Source organism: Tenrec ecaudatus, chromosome 18, assembly GCF_050624435.1.
Source record: "Tenrec ecaudatus isolate mTenEca1 chromosome 18, mTenEca1.hap1, whole genome shotgun sequence".
In the NCBI taxonomy this organism is placed as follows: Eukaryota; Metazoa; Chordata; class Mammalia; order Afrosoricida; family Tenrecidae; genus Tenrec; species Tenrec ecaudatus.
This window is the reverse complement of record NC_134547.1, coordinates 920,696-932,072: the sequence shown is the minus strand read 5'-3', so window position 1 is coordinate 932,072 and position 11,377 is coordinate 920,696.

Here is an 11,377-nt window from a genome sequence, read left to right as displayed (position 1 = left end):
TTTCTCCTGCAGAGTGGCTGCTGAGTTTGAACCGCCTACCTGTATATTAGCAGTTCAATCAACAGAAAAGAATTTTAAATCAAGGTCAGCAGAGTTCCCAAATGTCTGTGTGGAGGCAGGAGAGGAACATCTTTCATAATTCCCAAGAGTGGATCAGAGCCAAAAGGAGGGTGAGACACTTTTTTCAAGTACAAGATATACAGATTTAACAAAAAATAACCCATAACTTAGATAAATAATAGATACTTAAAAAAATAACACCTCTGTGGTTTTGGTGAAGATTTACACTGAAGTTTAAGTTCACATTCAATAATGTCTACGTAGTTGTTCACTGACATCTTCACAGTGGGTAAACATTCTCAATATTTTTGCTCAGGTTGTTCTACTCCCATGAATCTAGTTTCCCCTTAACTTTGACAGTCTCATCTTAAAAAAAATATTTTCTAATCACAAGTAATATTTTAATGCAATAAGGTAAAATTTCAAAAGCAATCCATTATGAACAAAATGTCAACCTTTTGAAATAAAAATTGGATCGTTCTTTTTATTTTATTTTATTTTATTTAGGGGATAGCGCGAACGCAGTCCCGTTCTTATTAATATTCCCTTCTGCTCAGGTTTCAATGTGGCATGGCAGCATTGTTATTCACCCTGTATTTAAAATATTGATATTCTTTTTACTGTGGGTATAGTCATTAATGGAAGTGTTCATTTTGATTTCTTAAAATATTAATTAATGGCAGGATAAAAAAATTCATGGCAGGGAATTTAGGTTTACAGTGGAGGATAAAATAGTGAGAGTGCTTTGACAAATTGAAGAATGTTATCAATATTACTTAATTATATATGTAGAAAATGTGGAACTGATCTACATTTTATTTGTTTGTATGTTTATCACAACTACTTATCTTGATTGTAGACTTTATGGTGCCCCTTAAGTTTTGCAGTTGGGTGAATACCTTTTTCATCTCTCCCTAGATCCAGCCCTGGAATGGATCATCCACCATGGATTTCTGTTTGACATGGAAATGGATAAGACTGTTTTGCTCTTGCTTGATATATTTCAATCTCTAATTCTGTTTGAATTATGTAATGAACATAATCTTAAATACAAAACCATGTCAAATACTTTTTTACAACAGCATACATGGGCACAGTGCACATATACCTCACCATGTGGAACACGCAGGAATCAAATGAACTGAGTACACCTGTGAAAGAGATGATGGAGAAGCTCAATAACATCAGACAACTGGATGAACAATCTGGAGGAGAAAACAATGGGACCAACAATTCCGGGGGGCATGGGAGGGGGGAAGTGAGGGGATAGATAGTGATGTTAACAAACCCAGGGACAAAGGAACAACAAGGGACCCAAATCAGTGGTGAGGAGAGTGTGAGAAGCCTGGTAGGGCATGATCAAGGGTAATGTAACCAAGAGGAATTGCTGAAACTCTGGTGGGGACTGAGGATGATAGTGGGACAGGAGGAAAGTCAAAGGAAATAGAGGAAAGAGCTGGAAGGCAAAGGGCATTTATAGAGGTCTAGATAAAGACATGTACATATGTAAATATATTTGTATATTAGGATGGGGAAGTTGATCTATATGCATATATTTATAGGTTTAGTATTAAGGTAGCAGGACATTGGGCCTCCACTCAAGTACTCCCTCTATGCAAGAATACTTTGTTCTATTAAACTGGCATTCTATGATGCTCACTTTCCCGACACAACCGCTGAAGACAAAGCGGGTGAATAAGCAAATGTGAATAAAGCTGATGGTGCCCAGCTATCAAAAGATATAGCATCTGGTGCCTTAAAGGCTTGAAGGTAAACAAGCGGCCATCTAGCTCAGAAGCAACAAAGCCCACATGGAAGAAGCACACCAGCCTGTGTGATCACGAGGTGTCGAAGGGATGAGGTATCAGGCATCATCAGAACAAAAAATCTTACCATAGTGAATGAGGTGGGAAATGCAGAGTGGAGACCAAAAGCCCATTTGTAGGCCACTGGACACCCCCTTACAGAAGGGTCTCGGGGAGGAGATGAGCCAGTCAGGGTGCGATGTAGCAACCATGATGAAAAATACAACTTTCCTCTAGTCCCTAAATGCTTCCTCCTCCCTATCCCCCACTATCATGATCCCAATTCTACCTTGTAAGTCTGGCTAGACCAGAGCATGAACACTGGTATAGATAGGAACTGGGGGAGGGGGAGGGAACCACACAGATAGGAACTGGAAACATAGGGAATCTAGGGCGGATGATCCCTTCAGGATCAGTGGTGTGAGTGGCGATACTGGGAGGGTAGAGGGAAGGTGGGTTTGAAAGGAGGAAGCGATTATAAGGAGCTGCATGTGACCTCCTCTCTGGGGGGTGGACAACAGAAAAGTGGGTGAAGGGAGACATCAGACAAGGCAAGATATGACAAAATAATAATTTATAAATTATCAAGGGTTCATGAGGGAGGGGGGAGTGGAGAGGGAGGGGAAAAATGAGGACCTGATGCCAGGGGCTTAAGTGGAGAGCAAATGTTTTGAGAATGATGAGGGCAATGAATGTACAAATGTGCTTTACACAATTGATGGATGGATGGACTGTGATCAGAGTTGTATGAGCCCCTAATTAAAAAAATGGGACCTAAAAAAAATTCAGAAGGGGAGCATGAGAATGGTAATACAATCTGAAGAATGTAATTAATGCCATTGAGTTGTACTTAATAAAATTGTTCAACTGGTCTATGTTCTGCTTTTCAAATTCTCAACAGCAGGAAAAAAAGAAAAGATAAATGAAAAAATCTGTTTCATTCAGGAAAAAAAAGTTAAATTAAAATTCAGTACTTCAGAAACTGGAAAAAAAAAGACAAAATAAGGTCACGTATCAAATCTGGAAAGACCATCAATTTTGCATAATTCAAATTGAAGCTGAAGAAAATTAAAACAGATGCCGGAGAGCCAAAATACAACCTTGAGTTTATCCCATTTGAATTTAGAGATAATCTCAACAACAGATCTGACACTGAACAGTTCCTTAACCGAAGAGTAGATGAACTGTTGGGATGCCATCAGAACATCCATGAAGAAAGCAAATGAGAACTAAAATGACAGGACAGAGAGAAAAGACCAAAGTGTGTGCTGGAAGAGACTCTGAGATTTAATCTTAATGTAGATTAGTTAAAGAAAATGGAAGGAATGATAGTAAAGGATCTGAAAAGAAAATTCCAAAAGGCAGTTCAAGAAGACAAAGGAAAGCATTCAACAAAGAATCAAGTACTGGAATTAGGACACCAGAAGGGGAGCTGATCTTAACACAAAAGGGCTAAAGAAAAGTCAAGTCAATAGTTGCAACATTGAAGGATTCTAAGGTCAAAATACTAAATGATGCAGGACACTTTAAAGAAAATGGAAGAAATACAATCATTGTGCCAAAAACATGGCCCATATGCAATGGTTTCCAGCGGTAGTCTATAATCAAGAACCATTAGTCTTGAAGGACAACTTTTAAGCTGTGCTAAAGGCATTAGTGAAAAGAAAGGTTCCACGAATTGGTGGAATACCAACTGCAACGATTCAAACACGGATGCAGCATTGGATGCACTTGCTCATCCATGCATGAAATCTGGGCGACTGTTACTTGGTCAACTCACTGGAAAAGATCCACACTTGTGCCCGTTCCAAAGAAAAGTGACCCAACAGAGTGCAGACGTTATTGAACAACATCATTAATATTATATGCATGTCAACTTCGGTTGAAGACAATTAAAAATAGAGCAGTACAATGACAAGAATCTGGAGGAAATTCCAGCTGAATTCAGAGAATGTGGAACAAGAGATCACTGCTGACGTCAGCTAACTGCAGGCTGAAAGCAGAGAATACCATGAAGATGTTTACTTGTGTTTCATTGACTACACAAAGGCATTTAAATGTGTAGATCATAACAGTGGCTTTCAAACATTTTTGACCATGACCCATAGTAAGAAATAGTTTTACATCAAATCTGCACATGAGTATATATATGTGTGAAAAGTTAAAAAACAAGCCAGTATGTACTTTACCATTTGCAATTCTTCCTGTTACTCTCTTAACAGCCTCTTAAATTGTTATATTGCATTGTTTTCCATTGACATGAAGACTCGATGTAAAATGCACGGGGACTACAATAATTTCCTGGTATAATTATCATCCTTGTTATCATTATCATCTTTCGACACTCATAGCAAGTTGCAGCTGTGGTGGCATCGTGGGTTGTGAGTTTTGGCCGCTAACCTAAGGTCAGAGTTTGAAACCACCAGCTGCTCTGTGGGAGATGAGTGAGGCTTTCTCCTCAGTACAGGGCAACAGTCTCAGAAACCCAAGGCGCCAGTTCTCCACTATCCGACAGGGTCGCTATGAGTTGGAAACAACTTTATGGCAGTGAGTTTTCTGAATTAATTTATTATATCTCCCACAGTGACTGTATATGTGATATATTACATACTTACTGAACTACAAGGAAGACAGCAATCCCCCCTAGCAGAGCGATGCCGATGGCTATGCTGGAAGCTACCATGACTCGAACAAGAGCAGGTCTATTCGGAATCAGACCTAATAATGGAAAGAATTCTCATGACAATGCATTTCAACTGTGCCTAAGACTTCAGAAACTTTTCCTCGTGGTTATTCAAAGAGCAATGAAAGACACAACCAGAACACTCACTGCCATCAAGTCATTGCCAACACATAGTGACTCTGGAGGACAGCATTGAACTGCCTCTGTGAGTTTCTGAGCCTAATTCTGTATGGGAGTAGAAAGCCCTGTCTTTCTCCTGAGGAACTAGCTGATGGTTTGAACCGCTGACCTTGCAGATCTCAGAAACCAATGTGTAACCGCTACGCCACCATGGCTCCTGTGGCATAAGAACTAAAATAATAGGATTTTATATTTTTAAAAAAATATTTCATAGTCTGTGAACAACTATAGCTTAGATTCCCACCTGCTCCCTAGCTCCCCTTTTTCATCCAACTCTTGGCTCTTGTGAAGGCCTCGAAGAGATACCAGATCCTTGTGTCATGATAGAATCTCTCTCCCCTATTCTAGCTAAAATGAGTGACCTGCATCCTCTGACCCAAATGCAGGTGTGTGGTGCTGTCGTGAGTGCGTGAGTGATAGGACATTGCAGGGATTCCATGAACCCGTGTCCCCAAACAACTTGCTCTCTGACTGCTGCCACGCCATGCACTTCAAAGTAGAACAGCACCCAGAGGCTTTTCATGACTGTGACCTTCTCAGAGGAGAACCGCAGACACGTCTTGAAGGAGCCCCCTTGTGAACTGTTCATATAACAACTTAAGGCCCTGAAGTATTCCTAACCTGTATCCCAGCTGTTGGACTTCAGGTCTACAGAATGTGCTAGAAAAACATGGTTGCTCGTTGTTGTTGGTTCCGACGTATGCTCGTTCGTACGAACTGAAATTTAAGGGAAAGTAACCAGAGTTAATGTTTGTATGAATTGAAATAAAAAAATGGTAAGGGTGGGCTGGGGGATAGGCAATGTACATGCATAATTCAGCTGCTTTTAAAATCTGACAAATTGTGAAATGAGACACCGGACAGGGAAAGATATGACAAAATAATAATTTATAAATTACCAAGGGTGCACAAGGAAAGGGGGAATGGGGAGGGAGGGGAAAAATGAGGACCTGATGCCAGGGGCTTAAGTGGAGAGCAAATGCTTTGAGAATGATGAGGGCAAGGAATATACAAATGTGCTTTATCCAATTGATGTATGTATGGATTGTGATAAGAGTTGTATGAGCCCCTAATAAAACAACTAAAAGAAAAAAATCTGACAAATTGAGATGACTGCTTTCTGTCCCCCATTTAGCCTTCCCTCACTGCCAGTCCCTTCCTTCACAGGTACAGGATAAAGGGTTCAGTTAATTGAGTTGAAAGTCTCCCCGAGGTTCATTCCTCAGGAGAAAGCCCACCTGGGTAATGAGAAGAACCTGGATTGTGAAAAATGAAGATGCCTAAAATGTTTAATTATAGACTTTAGGTGAGGAGTTGCTAACAGCTTTAGACAAACCATTTTGGTCACTTTCAACATGATGGCTAAAAAGTGCAATCCTGGCTTGGTTTCCATATGCATTTATCTTATTGTGGGTGGGGTGATCATTGTTCTATGTAACCCAGAGCTAAGGATTACAAGAGAAAAGTGGAGTCTTCCAAACCAGTCTGAGTACCCAAGAAGATGGAACTCTGTTATCACCACCAGTCATTTGGATCAGGGCCTTAATAGATGTATCATGATCAAATGGGATAAAGATGTAAAACAATGTCTTTAAAAAAATTCAGGCTAACGGGACCAGGTGAGACTGAAGAACACCCCTCAATTTTTGTCCTTAGAGACTCTTTAAACCTGGAATTAAAACTGATCCCCAAGGTTCCCTGTTAGCTGACTCGCAAGTTGGTTCACAAAATAAAGATGATCACCATGAGTATTATGCTCCTTAAGAAAAATATCTATATGGACTGTGATAAGAGTGTATGAGCCTTCAATAAAATGATTTTTTAAAACCTACTACCACAAGATCATAAACCTTAAAATAAATATAATAATGGAAAACAAGAAAGAAAACTTCTATATGATCTGGACACCTGGGTTGCAGTAGGCTGTGGACAGTGGAAGCCTAAAATCCATTCTCAGGGTTTCCATACAGATTAAGCCTCCAGTGAATTCCCTCTGAGCATAGTCTAAGGTTATGAATGGTTTTGCTATCAGACAGAAAGCATCATAAAAATCAATTTTGGTAGATGTAGTTAAGTTAAAATTTAACACCTTATTAAAGAGTATGAGAAGAAAATGTTCTGGAATTAATTGTGGTGATGATTGGACAATTATTTTTTTGTGTGTGAGTCAGTGAGTGAATGAGTGAGTGAGTCAGTGAATGAGTGTGTGAGTGAGTGAGTGAATGAATGAGTCTGAGTGAGTGTGTGAATGAGTGAATCAGTGAGTGAGTGAGTAGGTGAGTGAGTGAGTGAATGAGTATGAGTGAGTGAGTGAGTGAATCAGTGAGTGAGTGAGTGAATGAATGAGTCTGAGTGAGTGAGTGTGTGAGTGAGTGAATCAGTGAGTGAGTCTGAGTGAGTGTGTAAGTGAATCAGTGAGTGAGTGAGTGAGGAGTCAGTGAGTGAGTCAATTGCACAATTCTTAATATGGCTGAATGATTAATGACTGTATGATGTGTGATGTTTATGCTAATAAAACTACTTTTAAGAAAAATTATCTCTATGAGACCAAACAGTCAGTAATGCCTTTTAAAGATGAGATGTTAAGGGGGCAGGGAAACTAGATAATTGGAAATGGAACAACCTGAATAGAAATAAAGCGATAGTTCATGCTTCATGAATGTAGCCAATGTCACAAAACAATCTATGTATAGATTGTGGAATGGAAACCTAACCTTCCCTATAAATGATCTTCATCGGCAACACAATAAAATATTATTTTTTTTAAAGAAAACTGGAGTTTTCAAGGGAGCTGATTAAATAGATATTTTCCCTATCTCCTTGGGGGTTCAGACACTTGGAACTCAAACCTCAGCAGCGGAAGTCTCAGAAAACTACAATGCAATCTCAGAAAACACATTAATGTCAAGCCAGGATCCGAACCCACGTCTCCTGCTATGCTGGCCAGGGCTTACACGCTGCTGGAGAGTGGAGGTAAGACCAGGTGGCGAAATGCTCACAGTTGCCGCAGGAAAATGAAAAATGTGTTTGAGGTGGATGTGGAGTTGAGGATGACTCCTAGCAGGCATTTCACAAGTCTACACAGAGATGAGGAAGGCTCTTCTGGATGGGGGTAGCAGCAAGATAAAGGTGGTCTTTCAGTTCAGAGGATTTCTAATCAAGGGTCTTGAGGGAGTTCCAGAAAAACAAACAAGAAACAGGAAGAGCGCTCAAAAGAAGGCTCGAGGGGCCGTTGGGTGTAAGACAGCACTGTGTATCCTGCACAACGCAGCCTGCGCTTCAACGGGTAAAAGGAGAGCCAGTGGAGATGTGTTATTTTCTAATCTCACCCGCCCCAAGTGGCATCACGACTAATCCAAGTAGCCACCACCATGGTGCCCTCTGGAGTCCGATACCATGGTCGCTTTGGAATGGACATTTGTCCCCATCCACCCTCCGGGGTCCCCTGACTTACCAAAAGACTTCAGGAACTGCTTACGGTTCTCCGCTAACGGTCCTCGGAGGGAGTCGAAGAGAAGAGAGCGACATAAGAAGCGACATCTAAACCCCAGCTCCCTGCCATCCTGTCAGTTCTGACTCAGAGCAGCCCCTATGGGGCAGAGCCCAGCGGTCCCCTCGGGGATTGCTGACGCAGGGAGCCTTGCCTTTCTCCTGCGAGTCAGCTGGGGCATTAGGAAAATAACATTCTATTTAGATAAGGAGACCCCAAGCGTAGTTTCCAAACCGTAGGATGAACAATGCTGCTAATACATGGGCTCCATGTTTACTAGACATGTTGCTGGTCTTGTGCGTGGTCGCTGAGTTGATCTGAGCTCACTGTGAGTCATGAGCATATGCCTAGAAAGGGTCTACGCAGTGGTCCTCAACCTTCCGCAGGCCACGACCCTTTCAGACAGCTCCTCAGGGGGTGGTGACCCTAGAACCATTAACTTATTTTCGTTGCTGCTTCATCGCTGTCCTTTTTGCTACTGTGATGAATCCGGCGACCCTGGTGAAAGGGTCGTTCGACCCCCAAAGGGGTCACGACTCACAGGTTAAGAACTGCTGGTCTACAGGCTTCCAAATGCCGTGACCTTGGTCTCCCAAGGTGAACTCAAACCTCCAGCCTTTCAACTAGTCATCCAGTGCTTAACATCTGCATCACCCAGCGACTCCTCATAGGAAGACGAGTGAGGTTATTTGCACTGAATGCTTCCCTCCATGAATATGGACTGTGAAGAAATCATTGGCTCGGCTTTGAGCTCTGCTTTTGCAGTCACATGGTTGGGAACGCCTCTTTCCTGGACCTGGAGAGACAGTGCCGATTGAAGGGAGTTATGGCTCATCGGGAGGTCGGGCAGCTCCTACCAACGGCAACGTCCCATCCTTAGACGTGAATTACAAGTTCTGTATTACGCAGCTGGATGCCAGCAGCGGTGCAGTCATTAAACCCTGGCTGTGAACTGAAAGGGCAGAGGTTTGACAGACCAGTCACTCCATTGGGAAAAGATGTGGCAGTATGCTTCTGTAAAGGTTACAGACTTGTAGACCCCCACGGCCAAACATCTGTGGGTACTGGGCATATTGGGAAGATGGTATTTCTCCTGTGGGAGCTGAGATGGTTTACATGCACCACATATTTCCCCAAAGCTCCTTGGCTTTACAACGAAGGAACAGCAGCAGCAGCCTGTAAGGAATGGCAGTTTTACAGGGAGCGGAGAACACAGGGTTTCATTTCCAAACAAATGCCTCTCTCTGTTTCCTATTTCTTGGACTTTGGTGCTACCAAAAGCACAAGCAAAGGCAAAAGGCCCACAAAGCAGAATTTTCACTTCCCTTGTAAGAACAGCAGCCTTCCAGAGGCAGACTAGCAAAAGAAACTCCATTTTTGTAAGCTGCAACGTAACTTGCCCGCCCCTCCCTCTCATCTCAGAAGGTTACCTGCTGGTTGACCTACCCATTCTCCCTCCCCTATGGGAAAGTCTCGGCTGGTGATTAATTTTAGAATGTACTCCCATGCATGTTCCCAGGTTCTAGACACTACAATTAGTTTTGAATATATATATCTATATATACATATACATATATAGATATATATAATTTATCCTGATTCAATATTGTTCCCTTTGATGTTGTAATCTGAATGGTGTAGTTAATTTTGTTATGGTAACCAGATGTTATAGTCAATTTTGGTCTTGTTTTTTCACGATAAGGAATGTACCTTGTAATGCATGCTTGCTCTTCTCGAAGTTACCAGAATGTTATAATCAATGCTGTACTCTGTAATGCTCCCTAACCCTAAAGAATAGTAACATTAGTTTTGCTTTCTGCTAAAGGAGAGATTAGTTTTTCGCCTTTAAAAGTTGGACTGAAAGGTGGACTCAGGACTGCAATCAAAGAGTGGCTTTTAGATTCTAGCCGTCTCATTAAAACCGAATGAAGTCTCTTCTAGACCATCAAGACATTATAGTGGCTCTCGTTGAATCGAACCCACAACACTTACCTCTGTACTTTCCCCATCGTGCTGGAGTCAGAGGTATGTGAGTTCTACGCGATGGGCCAACCATGTTATACAATGTGCCATTTATACATATTTTTGATGGTTTTCTGCCTGGAAAAGAAAACTTACAGCGGTGAAATGTAATTTATCCTTCGGGCTACCTTACTACTTCCCCTGAACCAAGTGAAACAAGTGGTTGACACGATCCTCTTTGAAGACTGATATTTGTTCTGCTGGCTTGAACTCACCTGCATCCGGCAAGCACAAATGAAGAGGGTATTCCATTAAAAACAGAAACAAAAGGGTGAAAGAATTCTGCACTGGGTCCATTATGATCACAGGATGAAAGGAGAGTTTGAGCTGCAGGTCAGTCCTCTGCCCAACATGGATGTGAGGAACTACAGGGCCCTGCTCCCACAGAATGTTTGCATCCTGACTTGAAGCCCCCAGTGTGAGGTCAGCTCACGATGTCAAGATAGAATCCCTTCATCGACTCCCGTCATCCAATGGGAGAGGGTGTGCTTCAAGTTATACACGGCTTGCAGATGCAGCCGTCATTGAGACCAGGGACTTGCTCTCAAGTGTCCAGAGAAGTCCATATAACTCCAGGTGACCCATAAGAGAAGTGAACAGAAAAGGGAGCAGAGTGTATGTGAAGGAGCAGCAGTCTGAAGCCAAACCAACGGAATCACAATTCTGACCCTTCACTTCTTCACTCTTTGAGCTTGCGCAAGTTACGGATGTTTCCAGAGCTCCGGTTTCCTCCTCTAGGGTTACAATGATGGTTAAGTAATGCCACCAACGTATATCACACGCAGAAATGCTGATACTAACTAAATGTTCTCATTCACTGCCACAGAGTCCATGCTGACTGGGGGTTTCTAAGATGAACTTTATGGGAGTAGAAACCCAGTCTTTCTCCGGTGGAGCTGCTGGTGGTTTTGAACTGCTGACCATGGGGATTGCAGCTCAGTGCTTAACCACTATACCACCAGGGTTTCATAAATAAATGTTAGCTCTGGTTATTACAAGGGATAATATCAATATCTGCAGTAAAGCAACTCAAGACACTGCAGCCTCTGGGGTACTATTCAGGAAGTAGACAGTTGAACATATTGTAGTCCCATGGTTTCTGAACTTGGCTGTTAATCCGTTTTCTATTTCTATGTA